This window comes from Anser cygnoides, chromosome 5 (assembly GCF_040182565.1).
Source record: "Anser cygnoides isolate HZ-2024a breed goose chromosome 5, Taihu_goose_T2T_genome, whole genome shotgun sequence".
NCBI lineage: Eukaryota > Metazoa > Chordata > Aves > Anseriformes > Anatidae > Anser > Anser cygnoides.
The window spans coordinates 7980502-8008265 of NC_089877.1; the positions used below are offsets into that span (position 1 = coordinate 7980502).

The 27764-nt window shown below is 39.9% G+C and overlaps 1 long non-coding RNA gene across 1 annotated transcript in view; it reads left to right on the forward strand.

The window, feature by feature from the left end:
- Positions 1-27556, forward strand: part of LOC106033867 (uncharacterized) — a 28481-nt gene extending 925 nt beyond the window's left edge. The window contains exons 2-3 of the long non-coding RNA XR_001205617.3: positions 317-416; positions 27035-27556. This is a non-coding gene — a long non-coding RNA (uncharacterized lncRNA). The remainder of the gene's footprint in view (positions 1-316; positions 417-27034) is intronic.
- The last annotated feature ends 208 nt before the right edge of the window (positions 27557-27764 follow it).

Below are 27764 nucleotides of genomic sequence, written 5' to 3' on the forward strand. Positions count from 1 at the left end.
TCTGGATGTGTTTGAACAGCCACAGACTGAGCAATGCTTCAGTGCTGTTTCGCCGAGAGCTGTGGTGTACGTGGCAGCTTGAAAATGATTCAGCTGATCGTACCAACTGTGTTTGCATTCACAAAGCCACTGTGATACAGCATTTGTATTGTTTTTCTTGCACTAAGCAAATACCTGTTAAATAGTTGTCATTAACATCTTCAGGAATTTCATACTTGGGCAATAATTCAAATATGGCTCCGCTTTTCTTTTTAATCTTCTAGTGTTCCTCTCCCCAATTCCTATGTCTATAAAGTTGTTTCTAATGTTGTTCCAGGGGTGAGGCTGTGATGAGGTGCTCGATTTTTACCTTCTTGATCCACATGGTGCTAGAGTGTGCTGCTAGTCAAGAGGGAAGTCAACTGCATGGATAACAGGTATGTTTTACTGCTCATTCATCAGTCAGTGACAGAACATTGTAGATTGATGTTTGATCTTTGTAGGGGTATGTGAAGTTATTTGAGGGAGGAGAGAAATGAATTCGTATGTTCTGTTTGTCAGAACAATTTGGAGCTACTTCTGTGAGAAGAGCTACAGCAGTGGCAATGCGGAATGAGCTATGTATGTGGTCATTCATTTAAAAGCCTCCAGGCATCAGGCGGGTTTGCCTTGGGGATTTGGGTTCAGGCCATTGGACCATTTTAATTTTGCCCTGTGTTTGGATTCATGTCTGGGCTCTGAAATGCGTGATCTTATGAAAGACAGGAAATCATGAATGTTCTGATCCTCCTCAGACTTGGTTTGGGACCATTGGTAACAACAATGAAAACTTGATTGATCCAATATGACTTTTTGTGGAAAAGGAAAGGCATTGCAATTACTTGTCCTTAAAGGGCTGAAGTCTAGTCTTCGATTTTAATGCTGAGAAATAGACTTTATGTTCAGTCAAAGCGATTGTTGATCCAGTCAGTTTCAGTGTTGCTAGATTTTTGTACCACTCAGTTTAATGTTCACAGATTTTGCTCTTGGGCTATCGTGACCTCATCAAACACCTTAAACTCTCAATCATCTCTGAAAAGTCATGCCTTCTACTCATATTATTCAATTCACAAAATGATAGAAGTTTTCCCTTACGTTCTTTAACCACAAAACTTGTTTCTTAAAAAACTGATTTTTTTTTTCCCTGTGATACTGGTATTTTCTGTTTTAATAGTGTTACTATGAACATCTCTGCTGAGAGAAACCTACTGCTACTGAGTGATCAGCATTAATTAGGTTTAGCGTTTAAGGTGCTGTTTTCATAATCCACATTTCTTTAGGTAATGTGTCTGAGTCTGAGTTTTATACACATAAGGTTTCTTTGATACATTGCAGAATACCAGGTCTGCAACATCGACAATGTTTTTTAGCAATACATTTATGCAGCAGTAGGCATGCTGGGTAGTTTATAAGCTTTTAATGAAATGCTGGCAGATATTAGGGTTTTATGGGCTGGAAAACAGTGCAAATCAAAGAGCTTTGCTTACTGTTTATAACATTTTTCCCCTGAATCTAACAATATTTATCTCACTGTTTCCATCTTGCATTTCACTCTTCACATATTTACTTTTTCTTTCACTGATATATTCACAGTCAACAAACTATTCTGTATGAAGTATACTCAGAGCTACACTATGCCTGTCATGTGAGTCCAGTTACCCAGATCAAACCAAAGATGGCTTGTTCCATATCCTATTATTTCTTCAGTCTGCATTTACCCTAATAAGGGTACACTTACATCTTTAGTCGGTATTTCTGGACATCACTAATTGTGCCTTTCCTGGGGTGATGTAAATGACCCCAAAGGGATGGTGGCAACCTGACTGGTTGCTGGCTAATACCTGTTCTTGTGCTTTCAGTAGCAAAGAGTGTTGGTATGCTGGGACTGAAAGCTGAAACACAAGTGAGCCTAATTTACTGTGGGTGAGTGCAGTGAAGTAGCGTCACTGTCGGGGTTAGTGTGATAAGACTGCCCAGTTTCCCAGTGAGAACTGTGAAAGGCTAGGTCCAGAAGCAGGGCCTGCTTCAGCACTGAAAAACATATTCTGTAGCTCAGTTAGGGAGAATGGTGATCTTTGATGATAATTCTGCTGATATTAATAGAAGGTAATGATACATGTCTGTAAGAAGTGTATTTTCAAAGGTATGCAGAAGAAGAACTTATTTTTCTGAGAAGTTAGAAAATTAAAATACAGCATTTTTTTCTCATCAACTCTACTACTCTCTGTAAATTCAGAATAACTAAATCGTAGTATTCCTCTGTACATAGAACATACGATTGGTTTAGATAGATATGAGTCAGTGATGTAAGTCACCTTAGATTAAATTATAGAAATTTATTTTGTGATTCATATTTTACATTGCAGTTAGCCTAAGATGCTTTGCCTGAACTCAGATCATAGCAGCAACACTATTTTTTAAAACCTCGTATTTTCCTTAGGGCACAGAACACATTCATCGAAGCTGTTGAAAAATGTTCATTGACACCAATAGACTGCAGCTCAAGCTGTTTGTATACAGTGGTGCTATATTTTATTGGAGATGTAATTGCAGCAGCATTTCAGAATAAGTTTATGTTTAATTTATTTTGGGTGATCTAGAATTAGATAACCTGCATTTGGACTTTCAGCCAAATTCGGTTAGGTACCAATTGCTCTCTTTGGTTTGGAATGTGCAACTCTAGGTGGCCTGTAAAATTTGTCTCAGTCCACGTGGGAAGCTAGAGTTTAGGAAATCAGAGAAAAATGATACCAGCCTGCAAATGACAGTGGAAATATTGCAGGAGGGGAACTGGGGGAACTTTCAGAGAACCACTTTGATTAGACTTCCTTTGGGCTGTCATGACCAGCTGTTAGTTCAGACCTTCTTCATCATGCCACCACCACATCCCCTTACTTTTTTTTTTTTTTTTTTGCATTGGTGTAGTCTACATCACTCCCTTCTCTTTCTCTTCTTTTCGTCTGTTGGTGCCTAGCTTGCCTAACTCAAGTTACTTGACATAATACACCCAAAATAGTCATGCCAGTACCATGATGTTGACAACCTTGTTTGTTCTGTGTGATACCCTACTTCTCTTGTTTGTTACCTGTCTCATCTAATTGCAGTGTAAACAATTTGGATGGGGATTTTCTAGTATTTCTACTGATTAATTTCTGGTTATTACTACCGTTACTACTACTACCGGATACTGTTCCTACTGTTTTTACTGTTTCTGTTGATCTTCTACTGTGTCTGTGCAGTGTCTGGCTCGCTTGGGCATGGTGTGAGTTGGTCCTTAAGGTGCCGTTGCCAATAAGCATGGTTAACAACCATTTTAGATCATCTGGGAACAGTCTTGAAATTTTTCCTCTTATCAGGAATCTGTGTGATTAGTGTTTTTTCAAACATTTACATTTTCAAGTGTATAAAAAGATCCTTTGCTTCTGACAGCATGAATCTGTGCGCTGTATGTGCAATTTGCCCTGGTAATTACTTATGTATGGTGATAACCATAGCAACATCCCAGGTAGATAATGTCATGCAAATTACTGCAGCTCCAGGGATGGAAGATGTTAATACAAGTATGTACTCACACCCCTGGTCTTCAACATTTTGCAGCGACTCTCCCCTCCCCCAGACATGTTGTTTTTAAATTTCCTTTCCTCCCTGTGATCGGAAGGAAAAGAAAACCTCTCGCTATTTTTCTCATTGGTATTCACGCAGAGGGAGGGGGAGGGTGGTCCTTCAATGTTTCTGTCATGAATAATTTTGTATGCAGGGTGGAAATTCCACCGTGTATGTAGGGCATAAAAGTCTAGAGACTTGGATACACTGCAGGGCCGCGATGTGCTTAAACCCAAGTTCTTGCATTTGTAAACATGGAGTGTGAGTATGTGGGGGTGGGATTGTAACCACAGATGTTTAGACTGAGGTGTAAACCTCCTCAAATCATTTACAGAGGAGATGGGAGAGCAGCTTTGTTTTTCAGAGCAGACATGCTGTGGCTGAATACTTATCAGGGGTAGTGCATTGTCACTGCAATGAAGAAACAGCAGAGAGGAAATAGCTGGTAACAGTTATCCCTTGTTTGGTCACAAGCAAGAGAAACAAAAAAATCTTTCTAAGTGCTAATCTGCATTTATGCAAGTCCTTTTGTACCCTAAAGGTGGCTGGAATCTTTTATTAAAATCATTTTAAAAGAAAGAAGGAAAGAAAATTGGTTAAGTAGAAGTTTAGCTTTTCTGATGCAGAATGAAATTCTTGCTGAACTTTTGGCTTTGTGGTTAAATACTGGGAATGTGGGTGTTAGTCCTACAATCTGTGCCGAAGCTACTGATTACTGAAAGCTGAACTGCTCCAGCCATTAAACCAGGAAATACCTTGATTAAAGAGAATGGAGATTTGCAGAGTCAGAAAGACTGTGCAGGCAGCTGGAGTATGTAGTCAGATCCCAATGTGTAAGGAAAATATTCCCAAAGTGAGCTGAACAATTCACTAGGCCAGCATTGAATTGTCTTCGTCATAAAAACAAGGTCTCAAACAGAAGCATGTTGAGGAGTGGGAAAAAAAAATATTGAAGCCACTGAACAACTTCATTTTTGTGATAGAGGTAGTAGATGTTCGGAGTGTTAATTGGAGATTTTAAGCACTGTCATTCTGTATCCCCTGGTGTCTGTACAGGGATGTTTGCCACTCTTACAAGTCTGTCTACAAATCCCAGACTGTAAAGTTTAATCTTTTTCCCTCTTATTCTTCTGTGAATTAGTAATTCAATACTTTGGCTATCGTTAGCACGGATAGCACTGTTCAGCTGTGCCAGCCTGTCCAGAATAACTATTGGTGACAGCAGAATCTGAAAGATACCCAAGTCCAGGTAATCCAGTTCGTTGTTAAATTTAGAAACAGTGCTTGGGGCTACAAAGATCCCTGACTTGCAATGGAGTTGCTTTGTGTGGTTTTTTGTTTGTTGGTTGGTTGGTTATATTTGGGTTTGTTTGGTTTTGTTTGCTTATTTGTTTTTAAATCTGCTAGGATGCCTACCTAATGAAAACAAGCAGCACCACAAAGAAATATATAAACTCAGGCTTTGTACCATCTGACAGAAACTGTTGAGCCTAATTGTCTGCTTGAGTTTTTGCCTGTCTGCCTACTTTACATAAAGTGGACATTTCTTTGTCATTTCTATATTCAGCATGTGACTGCCTGAAGATGGGCTCTCCTTATACTCCGTATCACATCAAAGGGAATAGTAGATGCCTGGGAATTATAGGGATAGCTGGAATGAGGTTCTGCCTAGTTAAATGCTCTCTCTCTTCAGAATAAAATTACTAATATCAATTGTGCCAAACATCCTGAAACACTGTGTATAGGCCAGGTTATTCGACCAGTATCACAGCCAGACAAAACACTTGACTATAATTATCTAGTCCTCTGCTTTCCATGGCTAGGATGACTCCTTCAATCAGGAACTGACCTCTTCCTAAATTCAGGGGACAGTGGGAATCAGGACTGGCATAGTTTGTTGTTTCTGTGCTGTCTTGTTATTAATGCATATGCCTCTAGTTTTGATTTATTATTTTTATTCACAGAGTGAGGTATTATTAACACTGAATTAAAAATGAAAAGGCAGCAAGTAACCTAGGAATGTCTGATAAATGGTGTCAGTTGTTCAAGAAATGCATAGTAGCACAGATAATTCAGTTAAGATCTTAAAGTTTAGCATGGAAATTGCTGACATTGCAAAGCTTCCGTCAGAGCTGCAGCATTATTCTAACATGGGGGAAAAAGGTGTGCATGGGAGATTTGCCTGGTTAATGCTACGTGTGGGATTAACATTAGGTTTAATGGTTCCCCACTCTAGCAGTGGTTTTGCCTTCCTCTCTCCGCTGTGTAGTCTCCCCATTTGTTTTTGTTTCTAGCTAGTATAACTAAGGGAACCTGCTGGTATATGAAAAAGCGCTATATTGGCCAGCTGTACAGTTTGTATTTAGCAAGTGGGTATCTTTTATCAGAAGGCAAAGGAAATAATAACATCAAAATCACATGTCAAAAAAGTATGTATGTTTAATAAATAATATTCAATGTGCGTGATTTTATTTACTGTCTCTTCTCCTCACTTTTTCCGCCTCACCAGTTGCTCACCTTTGCTAGTTTATGACATGATGTTCAAGGAAACATTGCATTATCACATGCAGCAGGCATCAAGGGAGAGAAATTGGCTCGTCATTAATAGCAATTGTAAAACCAACCCTACAATAAAGCCTACTTTTGGCCACAACCTGCAGTTGTGAAACAAAATCCAGAGCTCTCATCTGTTGACCATTCTTAGCTCAGGGTTAAAATCTCCATGTGCAAAGGTCAAGTGTAGATGGTGCTCATCACAGGACTGAGAGATGCATAGAGGCTCCAGCTGGAGTGCAGCCTGGAGTGCAGGTATCCAGGGGAACAGGGAAACTCAGCTTTCCTAGCTGTTTCTTAGGGTATCATTAAATGGCAAACTTCAGGTTAAGACTGTCCATTTTGCGTCTGTTACGCCAGGGGAGAGATGGCATCAAGAAGCCCTGATAAGAGTTCACCTCCTTAAACGTCTGTGGATTCCTCCATCACTCCTCTAGAGGTTTCTGAAATGCTGGTACAACTACAAACAGCTGTGGTGGTGTGCCGCATGTTCCTGTGGCTGCCTCCTGGTCCCTCCAAGCAGTTGGTGTTTCCCACCTCTTAAACTTCAGACATAGACATGATTTCCCTGCTTGGATTAATGTTCTCATGTTGACAGATACTAAGGCCTGACAAAATGGCTTGAAGTTCTCAGGCATACAGCTGTAACAAATGTTGCAAAGAGCGATGGCTGAGGTGCTGCAGGCTTCCATCTCTGTGGTTTGGGGTGTAAGTGGGAAGAAATGTGAACACTCAGCCCTGAGTAGACAGCCTGACTTCCTGGGAAAAGAAGGATGGGGCTGGCTTGGAAATTGGAGCAGGAAGCTGCCTTCAGGCTTAGATTTTTTTTTTTTTTTTTTTTTTTAAGTACAGCACAATTAAGCTACCTTGGAGTAGAGGCACACCAACTGCAAAAAGAGTCTGTCCAATGTCCACTTAAATCAGCTGAAGGCATTTTAGTAACTTCAGTGACCTTGGTTTAATTCTCAACAGTGCAAAGTAATTCTGCATCTTTTAGGACAGGAAGTGCAGTATGCTGTAAGCAATATGAATTCCTTTTATTCTTTCTGGATCGCTAATTTTTATTTAGGTTTATCACACAACTTGTAAACTGCATGCAGCCTTAAATGCAGACATAATGTACATTACTGTGATAATGGAGAAGTTGTGCTCTTTTAACGAGACAGATGAAACAGAAATATAATAGAGTTATCCTCAGTAGAATATTTAAAGTCTTTATTTTTCCAAATCTTTAAATTCTGGTTTGTCTATTAAGGATACAAAAGTGTAATTATACTATAGGATGCTTACAGAGTACAACACATCAACCAAATTTCTTTAGACAACAATAAAAATGTCCAAAGACTTGGTTGAAAGTCTCATACAGGGCCACACATTCAGTACCTTTTCCGAGTTCCATTATGGATTGGCAGTTTAGAGTTTACAATTCAAACAGAAATCACAACAATTGCAGTTTTGAGTGTATATAAACAGTATTCGTATAAGAAAGTTTAGTTCCTTAAATGTATTAATTCAGGTAAGTCTACATTTCCAATTTTTGTTTTGTTTTGTAGCCATCAAAACAGCATGACAGTTTATAACTGATCACAGGTATAGCAAACTGGATAGATAGTGCCAAATCATCAATAGAAAAACATATTAACTACTGTTAATATATTGTGTGGTCACTAGGAGATTATTTAAATAAACTGGGTTATGAACTGAAACTAGCTATAGCACACCGTTGTAAATGTCAGTGAACCAGACAAGCTAATTCCCTGCCTGTGAAGTAATGTTGGAATGCATAGTATATGCAGTTTACATTTAAATATAAATATGGGATTACCTTTTAGGCTGTGAAATGGAATCATATACGCAACAAACTTTACGTCTAGGGTCTTCTGTGAGTGAAAACCATTGTGTCAAATATGTTTAGTTTAGTAGGGTTGATGGGCTTTATTCAAGGTTCCTAGAATTTATCTGCCAAGCATAAATAATTATTTAACAACTAATAGGGCAAGGCCAGAAATATAATAGCTTTTATGTTGAAATTAACATCAAGTGATCTGTAGACATCTGCTAAGCAAGCCAAATGTGGTCTATGTGCTGTATGCTTTGCCTCACTGCCTCAAAATAACAAGCACTGCTTATATTTGGAGGGGCAGTTTTCCTTGTTAAAATGGGAAAAAAAATACTCTGATAGAAAATCACTTGCACTGTTAGGATCAAGTGTGTGATGAACATTAAATAGCCCTACAAATTTAAATAATGCTCGATGCTGAGATTTCAGCCTTGCAAATGCTCTTGGTTCCTGATGTGTGCTTAGTGTGGTTCAGAGGGGAATTAAAGTCCATTCTGGGGTTCAGTAAGTGTGAGAGCCTGAGCCTCAGCACATTTATTTTTCCAAAATGACCAGAAGGGTGAAGGAATTGTAAGAGAAACCATAGGGTCAAGAAAGCCTGAAAAAGCTCCAAGCAGCAAAGATCCTTTCCAAGTAGATATTCACTGTTGCCTTGCAGTGATCTGCATTCTGTGCATAAGTGTTTGGCTTATGCGGGTGCCAGAATTGAAACTGTACTTCCTTTGCTTTAGAGCACCACAGTTGGCATGGGATGTTTGTTCTACTAGCTGTTGCAGTTCATCTGCTTTCAGGGCCATCCATTCGATCTTTGGCATCTTCTCTAGGGGTCTTGGCCTTTCCTCTGTTTTAAAAGTATTAGAAGGAGGTTGAATTGCTGAGTGGGGAACGTAATCTTTGTGAGGCAAAGTCTAAAGATGTTAGTAAGCTGAAAGGACTGCACTGGCAATTTACCAGGTACTATGCCGGAATGAATGAGAAACTCATATTCATTGTGCTTATGTATGCTCAAGTTCTTTATGTCCATATTTAGATCTATTAACACAATAAGCTTAAGCCAACTTGACTTTCTTGAATGAACAAAGCTGTAAATGGCAGAGCCTCAACAACAAACCCCATAAATGTGTACGGCCACCAGCAGAGTGAATAACACCGGACCTGAGATTCTGTGGGGTTTGGCAGTGATACAGAAGATGCTGTTCTGAACAAGCTGGATTCCATTTCGTACAGGAGGCTTGGCACCAACCTTACTGTGAGCTGGCTCAGGCTTTTATGGGGGCTATGAAGCCTGGGCTCTGTCCTGGACTTGGTGTCTCTGCCCCAGCCTTCCCCCTGAGTATTGGAGTGTGGCCTCAGGCTGCTCTGGTTTGCACTGACAGGAGTCCCTGGGGATCTCTCTGCCAGCTGGGTTAGCCAGAATACACAGTGCTGTAGCCAAAGTCAACTTTTCCCTGTGAGGGCAACCGCAGCAAGGAAATGTCCAGATGCTGGCTATGCCAATTCTCAAACCACAGCTCACCCTTCACAGCAGGGATTTCCCCAGCAGATAAATGGCAGCAATCTCTACCCTGTCCTGGCAACTCCAGAGGAGAGAGGTAGAGGAACTGGACAAAGTGCCTGAGGGAAGAGAGCTGCTGCATTGGCAAATCCAGACTTCTTCGCAAAAGGCCAGGTTTTGACTGTGACATTTTTCTCTACTGCTTCAAGGTACACATGATGAGAAGGAAGAAAGGCCCTTTGCAAAAAGGCTTCTTCTGGGATTCCTGTGTTGGAGCAATGGCCCAAAGGAGTTAGGAGTGTCCTGAGGCAGGAGTGCTATGTATTTGTCTGTGGATAAGGGTCCTTGCAGTCCAGCACAGCTAAAGAGTAATATCCAAGCTGGATGGAGAGAGCGGCCCATGAGTTCTGTTTTTTGGCTATTGCAGCCTTGACTGCCACAGCAACTAAGCACTGGACGGTATTCTGGGTGGTATAATTGGGCTTCTCTGCAGGCATTCATCTGACAAAAGTGAGGGAGTTCCTCTGTGCCACTGGGTCTTGGCTTCCTGTGAGAAATGTGAATTGCAGATTTCAAATCACAACGTGTAAGAGCTGCTGGGCTGTGCTGAGGGTACAAACAGCCTGTTCAGCTGCACTCCAGTGATTAGGTTGCTGCTTTTAGTACAAAACAACCAGCAAAGTGGTCATTTCTATGCATGTTCTGGAGTGGTACATTATTGCATTTTAGCACTCGACATCAGAGTAATTTCCACACAGTCACTGCTTTGACTAAGCCTGCTGAAGAAATGGGTCTGGTATAAAAATGGATTTGGGGCAGAATCAGGCCCTTTGATTTCAAAGGCTTCTTTTCAGTGCTAGTGTAACAGAGGTCAGTGGGAAAACAGGTGTGTGTTGGAAGGGGGTACATTTGCTGTACTGTAGCACTGGGAAGTTTGTCTTCCAGGGAGACTCCTTGGAACGTATGCCCCATACAGGCACCTTGCTTCAGATGCTGTGAGCCTTACCCTCAGACCTCAGGGCTAAGCAGAGCTAGCCAGTTGGTTTAGGCTGTGATGCCAGCCATGTAAGTATGCCTGTGGTGTGGGCTTAGAGTAGAGGAAAGCCGTGCTGTCAACATTGCCGATACAGCAGATGTAATCATGACCATGGCCCGGTGGTGACCAGCCAGAGGAGTGTGTATGCAAATCTGAGGCTCTGCCTCCAGCACTTACCATCATTCAGACAGCAACTTGTTCCTCCTTTCCCTGTGGGGTGCCTCTGCTGGAGCAAGGCGTTTTACAGGGAGTGCAAAAATTGCTGGGTAAAGAGCAGGGCTTTTTTTTGCCTGTTTTGCCTCTGAAGGTGACTCCAACTGCTTGTTTCCTCATTTGGCTATCCCTTGTGCTTCTACCTGCTCATTTCTTTCTACAAGAGTGGGAAACCCTGCTGTGTCTCACAGCCCAGACACTGTGGTCATCAGGGAACCGTGTGTGGCCCTACACAAAGGGGCATCCCAGAGGTGATGGGAAGGTATCATAGAATCATAGAATATCTGAGTTGGAAGGGACCCACAAGGATCATCGAGACCAACTCCTTGGTTCCCAAAGGACCACCCCCAAAAAAAAAAAAAAGTAGTATCACTCAATAGAAAAACAGTCACGAGAGTCCTTACCTTGCCACCAAGCCCCCTTATTGCTCCTGTTCCCCATACCCCCTTGCTGTCCTGCTCTGGCTGGCTGGAAAGGAACCTGGGCCGCATGCTGTGCATTTGTTAGAAACTCCCTCAGTGGTGTCTGAGTCATGGCCAGCCCTGTACTTGGTTTAGTGTCTTTTGGTTCTGCGTGCTGCTCTTCGAAGAGTGGAATTATTATGTTCACTAGAAAAATTACGGTTTGGCCTGTCTTTTATGTATTTGTCCCTCACTGTGATCAGGGACTCTCTTTTGATTGGAGACTGTCTTTATCTCCATAGGTCTGCTCAGCAAAATGAAGGTGTGATTGTAGCATGTTGGCCTGTCTTAATTTAAGTGGCAGAAGTAACAGTAGCAGTGAGGATGCAGCAGCACTGGCTAGCAACCAAGTTATAAAGTCTCTAGAGACCTTGTGTACATACCTCAAGGTATGTTGACACTGCAGCAACCGCTGCTTGCAGGGATAGTCTGAGATAGCTGTTAACTATTGTGCAGCGAGTCAATTGTTACTTAGCAATGAGCGAGCTGGCTGCCACAGGGTTTATTCTGCTTCTTGGGTGGGTTTTGCAGCTTGTCCTGAGTTCCAAGCTGCCGTGGATAGGATGTACCTGTCTTAGCTAATGGAAAATAGTGACAGCAGTGTAAATATTCATCCAGACATGTGCTCAGCGCACGTGGAGTCAATGCCAAGAAACTGGAGATGGAAAGTGAGGAAAACAAAGAGCAGACTGGCTCCTGCACAGGGCAACTTTATGGCTGGCATAACAGTGGAGGAATGGGGGTAAAGTGATGTTTCCACTCTAGTGCTGGAAGTATGAGCTCTGGCCACAAAAATGATGACCAGTTCTGTTAATACCCTCCCATCACGCCTGACTGAAGAAGCACGCACTGAGTGAGACTGTATCATGCCGCAGAACAACGTGCCGCTGACTCAGAAGTAGTAGAAATAGAGCATGAAAACCGGGCCTCAACCCCCAAAACAATGATATACGGATGTTACCTGTCACAGGCTGATCCCTGGGGCTCTTGTATTTTACCCTGTGGCATGGCTCATGTAAGCTGTCAGACTAATGAAGGTCCACAGAGCTGAGCCGAACACTTGGGAGAGCACAGGTGGCTCTGCAGCCCCAGTACCTCTCTCTGAACTGTGCCTGCTTGGTGGAGTCTAGAACTTGTATTTATCATCCTTGTAGGCATTTTTGGGGATGCTAAGCCCAATACCACCTTTCTGTGCCCATTTGCTTTCCTAAAAAAGTGCTCAGCTTCCCTCCCGTTCAGTCCCACAGAATCGGACCTTTGGACTCAAAAATACTTTCACTCTTTAGGCTAACAGTTTTTCTTCAAGACTTTTTCTTGCATCCAGATCTGAGAAGGGTGACTTTTGAACACCATTTCTACACGCTGTTAACTTGGATAAGTTAATGTGAACAAACTGCATGTGGAGCTGACCCTTGTATTATAAATAGCTAGTTTTGATCTGCAGTATATGTTCTACACAAGAGGTACTGACGTTTAAGAGGCATTCAGGTGTTCTCCTCAGCTGTTGTAGGGTGACTTTATATCAGAAACCAGTGGAGCTTTGCCTCTGAAGAGGCGATTCAAGTTTGGGAGGAGTCCATGGCCTGGATCTTTTTGAATCTGTAGTTTAGTCACACTCATAAAAGCACTCTGGAGTTTCAGTAAACCTTGCAGAGGCCAACAGCTATGTATATTGGGTTTTTGAATTTGAGACTTTTTCACTTCTGAGTCTGAAAAGCCAGTTTCCCATTTCTGAGGCCCCTGTAAGGCTGAAGCGCCGATGCAGATCGCATCCATCCCCTAGCAAAGGTTGGTACTGCAGTAGCCCCACCTGCTGTTGGATAGGAAAGAAGCGGCTTTGTCCTTTAACGCAGCCTGATTATGTGGGTTACTTTAGATTACCTGATCTTTTACCACACTCTGCTATCTTTGCATTCTCCCCCTTAAACCACATTCTTTGTGGTCCTTGTGTTTGTCATATCTTATGTTGATTCTAAGCTCTTTGGGGTAGGAAGTATATCTTATCTCTGCTTGTAAAGCACTGTGTAAATTTACACACAGTGGAAGTGCTTGATAATAATAATCAGGATCTCTTGCTTTTAATAGCATTTGATTTCAAGAGCTCTCTGTGAATCTGAATGAGAAAAAGGTACAAAGGTGAAGGTGTAATTAGGGTTCTGAGATGTTTTTAAAGTAATCTGAGTGACTCTATATAGTTGTTTGTCTGTTTGGTTTTTTCCCTTTAGAATTGAGAACACCATTAACAGCCTAGAATATGAAAGAAAATCGGTATGAGACTTTTATTGACCAATACTTGTAAAAAGGATAGGCTGTTAAATGATGTATTAAGAGACTTTTTCTTAAATTGAACCACGGCTTTTACAAGTATGGGATGAGTACAATAATCAGGAATAAGACTTATTTACACAGGAGAATTCATATGAAATCAGGGTGCTTTCAGAGAAGAAAAAGACTTTCAAGTCTAAAGGCTTTCTTTTCTTTATATGATTTATATCTTCTAGGGACAAATTCTGCAAGATACTTCAGCTCATTCATGTTTTCACAAATAGTCCTATTTTGATCAACATGAGCATATATTGTTGCTGAAGCAGGATCTAGCCCATCAGTTTTTCTTCCCCTAGGAAAAAAAAAATGTGGTTACAATAGTCATCACCTTCTAAAGTACCTTATTTTAGAACAGCGCGCTAGCCTATAGTGTGACACTTCACATTGAATTTGGGATTACAGAGGAACTCAAAGCAGCAAAAATTGTGTCTAGGATGAGATTCCAAACATTTTATCTGTGAAGGTTCCTTAGGCTCATCCTTTAGAAATGTGAAGTTGAGAGTGCATGAATGTATATGAATGTATGTGTTGTTATGCCTGCTTATAGGATACGATACATACAGATAGGAGTGGAGAGAAAAGATGTTATTTAGTTTGGGGTAGTGTGGAGACTCAGGATAGTTAATCTGATATGTTACTAAAGTAAACAGAATTCAAGTTTTGGTATGAAATGGACATTGCTTCTGAGATATATTCTGAGTGCAAAAAGCTGTAAAAACTGGTTTCAATTGATATCGTGAAACTCTTTGTGACACAGCATGTTTTACACGTGGGCTTACAAAACTTAAAAAAAATGTTATTAAGCCTTTGTATATCATATTGATAGACTGATAGGACAGCTAGTATACAGTGTTGAGCATCTGCTCACTTTCTGCATATTGAGAATTGAGTTAGTCAGTGAAGCAAGATTTTAAAAGCTAAGAAAACCAAAAATGCTTAATGACAGATTCTTAACAGGTAGCAAAGATGCTTATTTTATTCAGAAGTATAAGACAGTTTCCCTCAAAAGATAGTTTAGACCTTAATTTTTAAGAGGCTGTTTGGATTTCTTAGATGAGCAAATGTGTTCGCTTCTGTCTCTGCTTCATCTGTTTTGTGCCTGTGTAACCCAGCAGGGAGAGCACAGCACTTTTGATATTCTCAGAAGGGGTGAATATGTCTTGCTTTGAAGATGAGGGAGGCATGACAGTGGTTCATATACCATGTGCTTGCTCTCCGTAGAGGTTACACCTTGCCCTACAAGAACTTAAAATGTCATGACTGTCAAAAATTGCAGTGATTCCAGAAACACAATGCATGATGTACAAAGTAAAGGAGACAACAATGTAGCTGCTGCATTTCTTGATTCCTTTTGAAATATCACCATAGATATTTTAGATATATATTATGTTTCTCTGCAAGATATGAAAGAGATGGAGTTTGCCTTGTTTGTTTTCTTTAGAGTAAAACATCTTTGTGGGTACCTCTGATGTGAGAGTCATTGCAGTGGCATGTAACAAGTAAGGATGTGCCCTTGCTCTACTGTACAGATGTGGCAGTCCTTCCCTTTCTAGGAATATTAGTACTAATTTATCTTGGAATCCAACAGCACCCAGGCTGAGACATCTGGTGATGACATCTGTGTGGCAACTAAGTGTTCTGGTGTCTGTAATATTCATATGTGAGTGCAAAGTAGATTCAGATGTTTGGGAAGTTAAAACAAGAATGAATGTATATTTTTCTTGAGGAATTCTGTTAGCAAATCAGTCATCTTTAGCAATGGGTCTCCGTTTGTAAATAATGGGTCTCTATCTGCAAATAATGGGTCTCTGTTTCCAAATTATGAAGTAATGACTGATGAACAGGAATCTGGACCTCAGAAAGCTATAAGCTTCCTAAGAGTCCATGGAAAGTTTCTGACATTAGGTACAGGTCATAAACAAATAGGGAACTCCAGAGTGATCAATTAATCATTTTTTAAAATACTTGTGAAAAAGTGACAAATCTTCATAAACTATTTAAAGATAGATTTTTTATAGCAGTTTAACAGATGCATGATCTTGTCTTTGCACAGGCTCCTGTCAGTGTGCTACTCATTCAAGAACAGGGCAAAGAAATTATACAGAGGTGCTTTATTCTTTACTTAGGATATTACTGAGCATATAAGAAAGATCTGAGTTAGCCAGCACTCTGAACATGCCCAGAGTACATGGGTGAGGTAAAGTTTGTAAGGGAGCAATCAGTTTATTCAATTCACTACTAGAACTGGCAAAAAATACACAACATTCTGGGCATATGAACCATCCTTAGGGCACTTCAGAAGGATTGATGGCAGCATTTGCCACGTTGAAAGCTCAGTGGATATGAACTTACGTCTGTTTGGCTCAATTACTGTGCTCTGAGCAGTGTAATTTAAATATTGTGTGTTTCCGGAAGGTTAACGTTGCTGGTGCACTTCATGCTCTTTGCTGTAAAAAGCAAGCACTTTAAAAACAAGTGACAATCTTCCATTTACTACTATGCAATCAGTGAGACCATTCTGTTAAGACAGAAATTTCCAAGACTAAAGTCAATTAGAGTGGGATTTTGTTAGACTCCTGCCTCAGTCTACATGAAGCAAACGCAGAAATGACACTGTAAAACTGGTGACAACGGGTAGGCAACACCTTATTGCTGGAAGGGAAAACACAAACACAGACAAGTTACTGTGCAGCTAGCTGGTCAACGCAGTGTGACCTAATGTCACCTAAGCTATCCTTGCAGTTACACGTTTAAAGTAAAGCTCCTTTTGTGCTATTTGATTTTAGATGTTATTACAGGCTTCATATCAGACGTTTTGGGAATCCAGCTACAATGTAGCAGACTTCATAGAACAGCCATATATATTTAGATTATCTTCTTGACTTCCAATCACTTCAATTAAGTGACTGATGATTTTTATGTTACAGGACATTGCAAAAGATGCACCTGCCAGTTTTATTTCTCTTTTTGTATTGTTGGAAGAGGTTTGGAAGTTTGATCTAAGTATATTCCTGGAAGTTGAGATGCTCCTCTGAATCTTCACAATTTGCTGGAGGAATATTTTGGTGTTTGTTTTGCTGGAGGGTAGCCCAGGGTCTCAAAGGTCCTTTTGAGACTTATAACCCCTGATTCCTGGAATCTAAATGTAGAGCCCAAGTTATGAGCACCTATATGGGGATTTTTAGTGAACTCAGTGAAAATCTTATAAGAAATGTGTGCTGTCACATGCTGTGTTGTCTTCTGGGCAGATCAAAAATACCATGCATCAACATTTCAAATGGGATAGCTCTATTTTTGACTCAGTAGCATGTGAGTAGAAGCTGGACATGACATATAATGCAAAAGAAAATCAGATACGAGCAAGAAAAAATCTTTCTTTACCCCTTTGCAGACTGGCCATTTGTCAGCATCTGTTAAGTATGTATCTATTTTAAGGAGTAGAAGAACATTTGAAATGTGGCAATTATATGTGATTTGAGTCCTAAATGTAGCGTGTGGTATAAGTCTGTCTTTAGCATATTGCAGTGTGCTGCCCCAAAGCTTTTAGATCACATAAACTTATCTTAGATTTAATTTTCTTTCAGTGGTGGTATTAATTCAGGGGTTGTTACAGTTTGTTTGCTTAAAAAAATCTGTGTGATTTTTCTTTGCATTTTGCAAACCTCATCATTTGGGAATCCTAAATGAACTGTTAAAAGAACTATTTATTATAATCCTATTATATTGATATATTTTGACAAAGAATGTGCATGAGCTTGATGGTGCATCAAAGCAAAAAAAAAAAAAAAAAAGGTTTTTGACTTTAAGGGAAAGACTTGAACCACTGTCAAGATCAAAGTATATTTCATGTGCTAGAGTCCTGATTCAGCAATGCATGTAAAAAAGAATTTCAAATACACTGAGCTTTGGTGGCAGCCATGAACATGGTTGCATTTCCTCCCGTGATTCTTGCTTCTCAAAAATCTGAACAAAACAAAACACTTCCCCACAAACAAGTCATCAAGAGTATTGTAATCTTTCTCCTTTGCCACATCTTCTCTCAGTATTTCTCACACAGTTTGCATTATTCATAATGATTAGCCTTAATCTGAAGGACTTAAAGTTTTAAAGTTCTATATTTGCATATCTGTTTCTCCTGGTAAATGCGCTTAGCTGACAATGAGAAATAGCTTGTATGCTTTTCCATGTCCTGGTAATCTTTTATTCACAGATGCTTTATGCAATAGACATGCTCTCTACTTTTCCTACTTCTTCATCACCTAAAGTATTAGAATATGTATGCTGACACCAAATAAATTAAAGCAGTACTTTTTTTTTCTTAATGGAAAATGCCTGGCAAGACACTCTGATTCCCTACATCCCTCTTTGTTTTTCAAGCAGACCACTGTTATAAGAGAGCTTTCAGCCAGACAAATGTTTTATGGCAATAGCGCTTTATGTTTTCGTAACACCCTTCTTCTAAGGGTCTCAAACGCTTTACAGCTGTAATAAATTAAGCCTTACAACATCCTATGTGGTGGGTAACTATTATACCCATTTTATGGGTGCCAGACTTCATGGAATAAGCTGCATTCAACATGCCAGCACACTATGAACAGCCATTCGGGGTTTCATCCTAGAATGATCATGTGAATGCTGCCTACAATGGAGTCTATAAAAGAGGTACCTACAAGGCAAAGAATTAGGACATTTAGGAGCCGTGTTTGTCTTTGGGCCTTGTGCAGAAACCTTTAAAAAAGGTTTGTGAAGAAAGCTTTGATTAGACACTAAGAAAACCTCGGTAAGAGTTCAAGATAGAAAACCTAATAAATGATGGACTGGAGATTCAGGAGTCTGGAAAGAAAGCTAGTGTGGAAGAGGGTCTGGGGGAATGAAAGGAAAGGTTTCAGAGTAGAGGAGACATGACCAGATTTTCTTGGCTGCAATCCAAAATGTGTAGCGGAGCCTGGTCTCCCTGTAATACTTCAGCTGAGATGCAGAAAGTCCTGCCTGTTAACAACACTCATTCCCAACCTGTAACCTAAAAAACTGTATGCAGCTGTCCTAAGTCGGTTTTTAAATCAGCTGAAGAGAAGAGTTGCAGCTCTGTGTGGTTAAAAACAAACCAGAGGTCAGCGATATATTTGTGTCTGAAATGGGTGTGCTGAGTACACCATGCAGGTGTGCTAAGCTTCTTATGATCTCTTTTGCTGAAGTGTTTCAAGTCTTTTCAGGCTGCAATGATAAGGGCCACTTTGTATTGAGGAAACACCAAATCATGAAAGAAACTGAAACCAGACATATAAACCTACAGTCTTGTGACCTGAAGTCACAGCATAGGCAGTCCAACTTGGTGGCCTACAGCAAGACCTGGAAAGCTAGCTGGAGATTTCAGGGGGAAAGGCCGTATCATTTAGAGAAAACAAAGCTACTACTTTGCAAAAGTCCTCATATGTACATATGCATGTACATACTTCTGAAAGCAGAGTACAGAGGCGAAAGGGAATAGAAAAACCTAAACTAGTTTGACTATGAGTCCCAATCATTGTATGACTGAACGTGTAGGCTGTGATTGTCTGGACTAGCAAGGGTCAAGACATATATATGGAGGACCTCTTCCAAGACAAATTGTCATCATATGATAAGTCAGTGCTTAATGGCATGCTTTTTTTCAAGTTGTTAAAAAAACATATCATACAGGAATAAACCTCATTATTCTGTTGAAATGAAACAAGGAATACAGACACCAAGGAATCTCTTCTGTTCTGAAATATTCATAAGTTTTTTTGTTTTCTTTATCTACTGACACAAACAGTCAAAAAGCAGCCTGGAGGAAATGTCCTTCGCTTTTGGAAAATGAGTTGGTAATTTATTCACATAAGGCCATGTAGTCATTTTGAATTAGCACATTGTGAAATCTACTAATAAAATGAAGTCAGTTTACATTTTAAACAACCTTTAATATTTGTAAAAGTAAATATCCCTTAATTTCTCAGCAATTTAGATGTAATGGAAATTGTCAGAAATTTTAATTTCTCTCCGTTTAGCTCACTCACAATGGCTGTCAAACAGTCAAGTGATATGACGTAAAGTACTGCTAATCGTTTCAGCACAAGACAGTACTTCAAAGGTAAGGCAAAGGATGTGCAGACACTAATGAAATTTTATTATCAGAACATAGAATTAGAATTGTGACAAGAGACAATGGTGGCAGTGACATGCAGCTAGAATGTTAAGCTTCTGAAATCTCTGAGCTGAGTCTCACAGACAAAAATAGCTAGAGCTACAGACTTCTTAAATGGAAATTGAATGGGCTCAATTAATCAAATGAACAAACCATAGGGAATTACAAAAAAGGCACATTCTATATTTTCAGGCTATTAACCTGCATGGCCATTATGTCCTGGTATAATTGTGTAGTTTGCAATCCATGTGTTGCTTCTCTGAAAGTATGTGTTTTTGTAACTTGTAGGGAAACATGTAAAGCTCATAAGACAGCGCACCATGCAGATTTGTAAGCACACACTTGGGCAGACCCCACTGAAAGCAGGTCTTGTTTCACATGATCAAGCCAATTCTGTTTGTGAAGCAGCGTTGCATATTTCTGAATGGGTGAGCACAAGAAATGTGCCTCAGAGCAGGTAACTGGTCCCAGCATATCCAAGGGTAAAGGATGAATTTAACTGACCTATGGGCATCCGTTAGTATTTTGGAATTCACTAAAATAGTATTTACTTCACTGAAACCTATGAGAATGTGTTAGGTGTTGAGAAGTGGCTTTGATGACAGAAGGTTCACTTGAATTTAGTCCTCAAATATTTGTAAAATAACTGTTCCTCTTCTCAGTGTACTTTCTCTAGCCTTTGAACTGTGGTAGCTGTCCTGTTGCTTTGTGAATCTCACTGGCTGCAATGCAAAATGGAAAGTGCTACCTGGAATTTATTAAATTCACTTCTTTATGAATTTCAGTTAAACTGGGGGAAGATAAAAGTCTGGAAGATGCTCTCTTCTGTAGAGGGGACCTGTCCTCTGCTATTAGGAAATTGGTCTCTGACTGTCGGATTAGTCCCATCTACAATGGCACCCAAACTAGAGAAGTATTTGAGAAGGGTTGGAGACAAACACTATAGACTACAAGTCTATAGTCTACAAGTGCACTTTAGGCTCTTTTAGAGGATGTCTGTTCCCTAGGTCTGGTCCTATGCAAATATAAGGGCTTTATGAAAACACACCTGGTATAGTTGTTGCAGCAAGAGGCTCTTCTGCAACTTCCACTGGTCATGATTCAAGAGGAAGGCTGCAGTGTCAGGCACTGGCTTTCCTTCCTCGATCTGCAGAGCAGCTACAGGCTTTGGGGAATGAAACAGAAGCATTCCGAGTGTAGAACCGAGACTGGAAAATTGTTACAAAAGTCCTCCATCGCACAGGATTAGTGCACATCACTAGTGTAATTTCTAGCTTCATTTTATATGGGGATGAGAGGTGCATTGTTTTCTGCAAGAGATAATTCTGCACTCTGACAGATCTCTCAACAAGAAAGGAGGCTTTCTTCAGGGTAGTGAAAAGGTCACAAAAATAATTTAATTTTTTACACCTATGATATAATTCCAGGAACCTGGCAATAGCACTGCTTTCTAAATAAACAGGTAACCACAATATATATCACTAAAATGTTGCTTTGGCCTGACAGGGTACTGCAGATTTTGAGTCCTTGTCAAGACAATCTATGCCTACTGCTGTCGGCTCAGAGCTGCTGCATTTTCATTCCAGGGAACGTAGCTGTTACCCACCATCCCTTTCCAAATTCTTCATCTACAATGGCTGCATTTTATCTTTCCCATTTTCCTCCAAGCTCTTCCATTTGTCTCTCTTTCTTGCCTTTTCCTTCTCTGTAGTTTTTATTCTAGCAGGGCCATCCCCAGAGAGTCCTAAAATAGATAATTCGTGTTCCCTTGCTATTTCCTGTGCCACACTGCCACTCCCCTGCCAGCACTGAGTGTAAATATGTAAGGATTCAAGCTATGCTAGTACAGATATTTGCCAAGGGCAAACGGAAACCCAGAGTGCTTGATCATTAGCTGAAAGCAAACTGCACATCGTACGTGCACATATGTTGTCTGTTTACAGTTTTGATTCCATTGCTAAGTTATGCAAGCCTACCAGTCAAGGAACAAAATCAACACCACATATGTTGGGTGACTAACTGAAAACATGATTTTCCTCACAATAACGTATATATATATAAAAGCAAAAAATTTGTGTTCCGTTTAGTAACACAATTTGGAACAGATGTAACACATGGTTTGAAAATATTTTGGGTGTTATGTTAATAGTAAATCCAGAACAAATTCTGAATGGGCAATACTCAGCTGTTACTGCAGGGAGAGGAGACGTTGCCACATGGCTTATGTGGTGCAGCCAGCAGCATGTGTACAGTGAATATCTGCAGAAAACTGCTCTGCAGAGTTTAACTGCTAAACAAACTAATAGTTTCCCCGAAGTTTCAAACTCTCACAATTAGTTCATATGCCACTGAATACAAAAGAAAAGTGGTCATAAAATGAATTCTCGTGACTTGTTTGCTGAGGAAAAAAGAGGCTCAGAACTCTGACCCAGGAGCTGGAGGTCCAAGGCCACAGTGATGTTGCCTCTCTCCTCCTGCTCCTCACCAATGACTAGGAGTTGGCAGATCTCCCCTCACTATTGAGGGTGTTGGAGGACTGATGAACTGAAGACTATGATGTCCTTATGGGAACACAAAGCTGTTTAAAATATATGGATATCTAGTGCAGCCTTCCATGGTCAGTACTAGCTACTCAGATGCATTAAAGCCCCAATCAGTGATGTAAGTGAAGCTCTATGTAAATGTAGGAGCCTCACTACAAGGCCAAAGAAATATGTGACTGCCTGGTAGAAAACTTTTTATCTCTGTGTGTAATTCTTGGACAACAAAGCTTCCCTTGGTCTGCAAAACCTCTTGCTTGTAACATTCACACACACTTTGGAAGGACTGTTAATGGCACAGAATGGGATGCAAGGAAAAATCCGATTGAAAATGTTCTTATTGGGAGCAAGAAATTGTTGTCCTGGCAACAGTAAGCATATGCTTTTTCCCCCACCCCTCCATTTATTTTTTATTTTTTTATTTTTTTGGCCTTGCGTTGGAATTGCAGTGCCCTGCAAGAGTCCTTTCAGACTTTAGCTGTTCTTCCAAATTATAATGGCCAGGTTTGTCCTTCAAATAGTTTTTCATGCAGTACTCTGCAGGGGAGTTCTTGATGCTGATTATTCTCTTACTGGACTCAGATTTGTGCAGAAGTGGTTTGGTAGAATCAAGTCCATTCCTGGATGAGACGGTCTGTTTTAGACCATGAGCTGCTGTTCAAATTTAAGTTAAAATACACTTCTGCACTTCACAGAAACAACTGTTATTGGAAGTGAAAAGCTTTACATGCAGAGGGAAAATATATGGAACTTATTTTTCTTCAAAGGAAGGTGGTTATTGGCAGATTAATAGAAAACCTGGAAGCTTCTAACTGGCTCTTTTTAGTGTATAGGTACTGATATTGTGTTTTGGACTGGGATAAATCAACAATTATTAATCTGTACCTCTTTGAATAGAGCTGAAAATGCAAGCACAATATTTTGGTAAGGGGGAAAAACCTCAAAATTGTCATAAACCTCTTCTCTTCACCTTTAATACAACCTCTTGGTTTTTAATTACTCCTGTAAAGTGGAGCAATCACAGGATCCTCCTGTGACATTTTCAAGTTTTCTGTCTGCTCCACTTACGAGAAACAAATGGGTCTGCTCAGCTCCATCTAGATTGAGTTTTTCATGAAGTCATTACTTCTGTCACAGGGACTATTTTCAAATTGAAAAATCTGAAACAATAAATGATGGTGAAGCACTTAATAACTGTTAAGAAATCACATTTGGAAAATTGCATTTAAGCAATAACCTTTCTCCCTGTAATTAAATGACAGAAAGGTCCTGGTTTTAATTAAGTCAGCAATTTATAGTTATGAAGCTATACTTCACTATGCAGATTAGAAGATGATAGGTCACAGAACACCCTGAGTGCATTTTTAGCGGAGCTGATCTGGTAATTACTCCACTGTTCAGTGGTGACCACAGTGAACCGTATCTCTAGATTAAACAATTTTCTTTTCCCTGCTCCATGATGTATAACCAGGATGAGTAAATGTACCACTAGGACTGCATCGAACATCTTTAAATTAAAATGGATTTTAAATGAGGGGGCATGAGCGAAGAAAGTAATGTTTGAAGAACAGCGGTAGAAATGAATGGGCCACTAGGCAAGTCTTGCAAGCAGAGAATATATCATTGTTTTACAGGGCTTTCTATCTTGCGCCTGAATGTTTGGTGCAGATTTATGAGGAAGTAAAATGCTAATGTTAGTGTATTTATAAACATATGATGGGGGTTTCATCTATAATTTATTCCCAGGCCCTGCATTATGCAGCCTATGAAAGAAAATGAAATGCTGTGTTGGACAGCGAAAGGGTTCATTAATACAGCTTTCACATTTTATTTAACTAACCCCTAGCTCATATTACACATTGATTATTACATTGTGAGATGTTTTTGAACACTTATTGTGTTCTGTTCCTCAGGCCTTTTGCTAGCTACTTCAGTAAGATTTCAGCAGCATTCAACTGTCTTATTTCAAATAACTCTAAGTATATTCACTTGGCCTTTAGGCATATCAACAATGTATGTATATTTATGTGTTTGTTGTGGTGGTTTTTTTTGAAAGAGGTGGATGAACAGAGGTAGTATTCAGTATTACCATTTATTAGTAAAATGTGTTATTTGAGTACAGGTTATTTACTGAGTATCTAAGTTGTGTCACAGAATCAGTTCTAATCAAATATATCTACAGTGTAAGTCTTGCTAAAACAGAGTTTGTAAATAAGGAATATTCAAATAGCACTTTCGTTCACAGTTACTACTGCCTTTTACTCATAAACAAACTAATTCATTGACCAGAATAACTTCTTTAATGGGTCAAATGAGCTATCCATGTAAATTGCTAGCACTCTATGGAAATCTGTTGAGGTTTCCCAATATACCAGCCTGGAATTTACTTACAGAGCTCCTTTTTCCCATACATTGCAACAGTGTGTGTGTTGAGGGGGTGGGGTGGCATGTATGGAGAGGGATGAAAAGCCAGTTATGAGATGATATTTATTAGAGTGGACATCAGTAACTATTGACATTAAGTGAAGACAGCAGATGATGTTTTTCGAGTTTACTGATACAAATACTTGCTTACAATTTCTTTTTACCCTGTTTGCTGGGTGATTGTTTTAGGTTTATTCTCAGGTTTTTGCAAACATTATTCTAATTCTCTCTGACTTTAAGATGAAGAGGCTCCAGCTAGCAATAGGCAATGTCAGGATTCTTTCAAGGTTGAATCTTTCTAAACAGGACAAGGAAAAGAAAGACAAGAATAGCATCTCTCAAGCACAGCTACCAGTGCCTTTTCTTCCTGTTTTTTTTGTTTGTTTGTTTGTTTGTTTCCGTATTATACATATTTTTCTCCTAGAACTGTAGGTTTAGATTTGCTGAGACTGTTAAGGAATAATATACAACAATGAATGCCAGGTTTCTAAAATATGCAGTGGTTTAACGGAATGAAAAATTGTATGGATAATGATAAGCCTGGAAAGGTCGCGTAGGATTAGAAGTCTTAGGAAGTTTCTTCTTTTAAAATAGGAGAAATCTCCATTATAGATATTCTGGAATGCTGAGAGAAAATATTCAAAGAATGGAACAACCTTTGGCTTCACATGCTTCTTTTTCTTATTGTTATTTCTGTTGAAAGGATTGACATTCAAGGTAACTAATGGCAGAGCTACGTAGCCCTCTCACCACCACACGCATCCATGCACCCCCCTCCATAATATTTATTCTGTATGGGCATAAACAAGCTTAACACCTCCTGCATACAGGTATAACTTTATTGTGAGGTACCCAGATGTCTACAATGCAGCTGCGATGTGATGCCTGTTTTGTTTAAATGGGGGAGCACAGCAAGGAGACAGCTCTGTGGCTGCACTGTAAGCAATGGGATTTTAGCCCAAAGGATTGGTCATCTAGTGTAAGGGATACATTTTGCACACTTTTCCAAGTCCTAGAGAAGCTGGGTAAGCAGGCACTTTAAAGGTCAGAAGGGTAACCAACAGTTAGCAGAGACATGCCTTGGCTTCAATGACCTTGGCATGTTTTCACACCACTGAGTTGTGAACTCTTTTCAGAAGTCTCCAATGTATTAGGGTAAGAACATCTTTCCTTATTACAGTTGGCTTGTCTTCCTTCTTTTTTCATTCTTCTCTCTCACTACCCCCCCCCCCTTCTCTCCCCCCTCCATCCCCCCAGTATTTTTATGGTACTTAGGTATTGCAAAGACATTCCTGTAAACCCTACTGATGTTTACAATCCTCAGTGGGTACCACAGCATCTTGTCATGAAGATATTTCAGAAAGCTGCTGTGTTGAAGGAATCCAGTGCTGCTGATCAAATTTTAGGTATTTTTAAGCTGTTACCTAGCAATGTGTGACATTTGGAGTTAAAAGGGTGGAGATGCAAAGTTGCAGAGCCCTAATCCCTGAAGATGTACCTCAAATAATGTGGAGGTCCAAATACCTTCTATATAACACCAGGGACAGTCAAAGTCATCAAAAAGCCTCATGCCTCCAAATTCCAGGATTTACAGTCTATTAGAGTTCTGTGAAACTTGAAGCATGGGGATGAACACCTCCTCTTTCCAGCAGTTACTGTCTGTCACACCAACCTCTTGTTATCAACAGATCTGCTTATCAGCTGACTGGAAGTTGTTAAAGGCAAATAGAATTATGTGAGATCTTGTCTGGCTTCCACAGAAATGGAAAATTGTTTTCAAATCCTATGTTAAGACAATCAGCTAAATCAGGATTTGTTTTGTTGCCTCCGAGGAGCTTGAATTTACCATTTTCATTTCTCCTGAAACAGCTGAAATTACTTATAGTTGGAGGAGCAAATTTCCTTTCATTTCTACCAGAGTCTAAGGAAGTTCCTGGCTATATTCCCTGTAGATAAGACCATCAAAATGGCTGTCATGAAGCATGGGGACATAAAATAAATTGATGATAGAAGGATTTTGCATAGGACTTATCCTTCAGTGATCAGGTATACCTGCCATGTAAGGACATCCAGAGGAAATATCCCTTTGAGACAGCCCATTCCTACACCTAGAAAAGAGACATACACCTAGAAAAGAGACATACAATTAAGGTGGGCAGAAAAGAATTTGAATTATGGAGAGGTACATGCTTTCTGGTGTGTTTGATGGCAGAAATAAGACAGGGAAAATTGATATCTTATACGAATCTTATACTTCTCAGGGGAAAAAAGTGTATTTGAATCGACGTGAAAAAAATTGTCAAGTGATATTAGCACGCTTTGGAAAAAGTGATAAAATTCCTCCCCCTTCTCTTTTATTGTAGACTTTTTGAAGAACACCTTTTCAAATTCATTTTAGTTACGGTGGCATTGCAGATAAGCCTGTTAGAAAATGTTGAAGTACTTCTCCACGCTGTGAATCAAGAGCATCACCTTCTGTCTCACCATTTACTCCACCTACAGGCAAGTATGGTAATACACCTGCTTTCAAGCACCCTGCTGCTGATCGGTTTTTGATTTGAAGATCTGTGTCTAATGTTGAAACAATTACACCGGTCAGTTTTAATGATTCCATTGGATCACTGTATTTACAGAGAGAAAGCATAATCCAAAGATTAATGTGGCAGGTGTTAGTACTCCATCATTTCTTCATTTTGCCAATGACTCTCTTTAATGGTGTGGAAGCTTCTTATTTACTGTTTCAGTTATCTCAGGAAAGCCCTTATGGGAGGTACTGTACCAGCATAACAAAAACCTCACTGTATCCCAAAAAGCTCTCAATTCAGTGACAAAATTACAGATGACAAACAAGTCCTGAGAAATAGTTTTGTGGTGTCTAGTCAGGAGAGAAGAGGACTGAAAGCTACTGACTAGCGACAAATCTCTCAAGGAACTGACCTCTTTGGGAGAAGAGACTACTCAGTGCTACTGAATATTTGTATTTGAAAGTAAAAAGTGAAAAGGCTAAAATCTGCATGAACTAGGTTATACATTGTGGCTAGATTATGCCTAAAACACGAAGCTCTGCTTTGAAGAGCAACCTGGGTTTTCAAG